The 2,500-nt window shown below is 58.0% G+C and overlaps 1 non-coding gene across 1 annotated transcript in view; it reads left to right on the forward strand.

Moving 5' to 3' along the window:
* The first annotated feature begins 1,809 nt into the window (after nucleotides 1-1,809).
* LOC124733946 overlaps nucleotides 1,810-2,500 on the forward strand; it is a 1,909-nt gene continuing 1,218 nt past the window's right edge. Inside the window, exon 1 of the ribosomal RNA XR_007009222.1 lies at nucleotides 1,810-2,500. This exon is cut by the window's right edge and continues 1,218 nt beyond it. This is a non-coding gene — a ribosomal RNA (small subunit ribosomal RNA).

A 2,500-nucleotide genomic window follows, 5' to 3' on the forward strand; every position in this document is an offset into this window, starting at 1 on the left:
CGTAACCCACGTTGTCGCCTAAACCTGCTCTGTAATTGTTATACGACTCGTTCAATTACTGTAGTGTTGCCCACCCGCAACCCTCGCAATATAGTTCGCTACTCGCACTGCCCGCACCCCTGTGTATCGCTTCATGTTAAACACCTTGCAAGTCTTGCTCACTTTCCACATGCTCCTGCTGTACACTGTAATGTGGATGGCAGCAGGACGTACATGCCGCCCCTCCCCACGTCCCCACCTTGCCCCCTGCCTTCGCAAGCTGGTTGGTGAGAAGTTTGCATGTTCAATGCCCTTCGCATGCGACGTACTCAGGCTACGTTGTGGTGCGGCCTGTGTCAACTGTCCGCTGATGTCGTACGCGTGAACCACAATCTGTACTGCACATTCGTCCTTATGTACTGAATGATACATCGTGGCACATGTGTGACCGCACAACGACTGCGCCCAAAAACGGCGGACCATACAGTGCAAATATTGTGCACGCAGCTACGTGTCGTCTCCCTATGAGAGCTGGATTGCAGTGTGGTACGCCATAGAGACGTGTGGGAGGAACGGACGCCGTGGATGGCGATCAGCATGAGCTGTCTGTTGATGTATTCGGACCTAGTCGTCTCTCCTCACACACCGTGATGGCATGGTGCACCGCGTTCCATATCTGCGACATGCTACAGAGGCCGGTTGACAGTCGTTCGAGCAATGGACATCGCATACGTACGGGGGCCACCTTCCACGTATTGTCTAGGCGTGCACATTTTGTTGCGTGTATGTGGGCAGACGTAGTGTGGCGTGACACCTGACACAGGCATGCAATAATCGTTGAAGTTGCAAATGGCGATGGACGCCTGCGTTTTCTGGTGAAGTTACGCAAATGAACAAATGGTAACCTGTTGTGGTGCGGTTGTTCTCGCTAGGGGTGAATCGGTGATGGCGACGATAGGTTGAGGTACTAACCGGTTGTTCCAGCGATACCCACCATGCCGACGAAACTGAACGGCATCTGGGTGTGAAGCGATACGCGGCGGTGGCTGGGTGGGACCGTCCCCGGCCGGTGAGGGGGCGCCTCCCGGCGTGCTGGCCGCGCGGTGCGTGGGCGCACGCGCTACAGCCGGCTGGTGGGGGCGGCCAGTGGCAGGCGCGCCGGCCGACGGACGCGGCAGGCGTCGCAGCTGCGCGCCGGCGCACCCTGCGCGCGGCGCCGTGCGGCCAAAGTAGGTCCTCGCGGGCCCGGTGCGAAGCGCGGTGGACATCTTCAGTGTGCTGGTCCGATTGAGGACTGTGTGCGTTGAGGATGCGCCGCCGCCCGGCGCTCGGCGCCGCGACGCCGTCTGCTGCTCGGTCGCCCCAGCGGTTCTCGCTGGTGGTTTGTATCGCAGCTGTGCGGATGTGTTGGCGCGTGCGCTGTGCTGGGAGAGTTCGCTTCGGCACCCAAGTGGGGCTTTTGTCCTTCTGTGGCGCTGGCGTTGGAGCTGCCGGTCACCGTAGGTGGCGCGTGTTGTCTCCCGCCGGCAATGCCACGACAGCACGCTCCCGGGCCTCTGTCGGCAGCGGCAAGCTCAGTTGGGAGCACGGGTGGTCGCACCGAAAGCGTCTACTCGCCTAACTCCGGGCGATTGCGCCTCTCTCGAACCCGACCAAGTACTTGGGACGGCGCTGCGCGCCGCCGGGACCTGAGAGGGTTTCGAGGTGTATTGTGCAGGGGAGCTCAGCCTCCTCCTGTTTGCAGAATGATTGAGCGGACGCTTGCGTGTTCGCGCGGGCCCCCGGGACACACTCCCGGGCGGCCGGCTGCTCAGCTCTAGTTGACGCAGCTCCCTGGTTGATCCTGCCAGTAGTCATATGCTTGTCTCAAAGATTAAGCCATGCATGTCTCAGTACAAGCCGCATTAAGGTGAAACCGCGAATGGCTCATTAAATCAGTTATGGTTCCTTAGATCGTACCCACGTTACTTGGATAACTGTGGTAATTCTAGAGCTAATACATGCAAACAGAGTCCCGACCAGAGATGGAAGGGACGCTTTTATTAGATCAAAACCAATCGGTCGGCTCGTCCGGTCCGTTTGCCTTGGTGACTCTGAATAACTTTGGGCTGATCGCACGGTCCTCGTACCGGCGACGCATCTTTCAAATGTCTGCCTTATCAACTGTCGATGGTAGGTTCTGCGCCTACCATGGTTGTAACGGGTAACGGGGAATCAGGGTTCGATTCCGGAGAGGGAGCCTGAGAAACGGCTACCACATCCAAGGAAGGCAGCAGGCGCGCAAATTACCCACTCCCGGCACGGGGAGGTAGTGACGAAAAATAACGATACGGGACTCATCCGAGGCCCCGTAATCGGAATGAGTACACTTTAAATCCTTTAACGAGTATCTATTGGAGGGCAAGTCTGGTGCCAGCAGCCGCGGTAATTCCAGCTCCAATAGCGTATATTAAAGTTGTTGCGGTTAAAAAGCTCGTAGTTGGATTTGTGTCCCACGCTGTTGGTTCACCGCCCGTCGGTG

The sequence above is a fragment of the Schistocerca piceifrons genome, unplaced genomic scaffold (genome assembly GCF_021461385.2).
Source record: "Schistocerca piceifrons isolate TAMUIC-IGC-003096 unplaced genomic scaffold, iqSchPice1.1 HiC_scaffold_1416, whole genome shotgun sequence".
Classification (NCBI taxonomy): Eukaryota; Metazoa; Arthropoda; class Insecta; order Orthoptera; family Acrididae; genus Schistocerca; species Schistocerca piceifrons.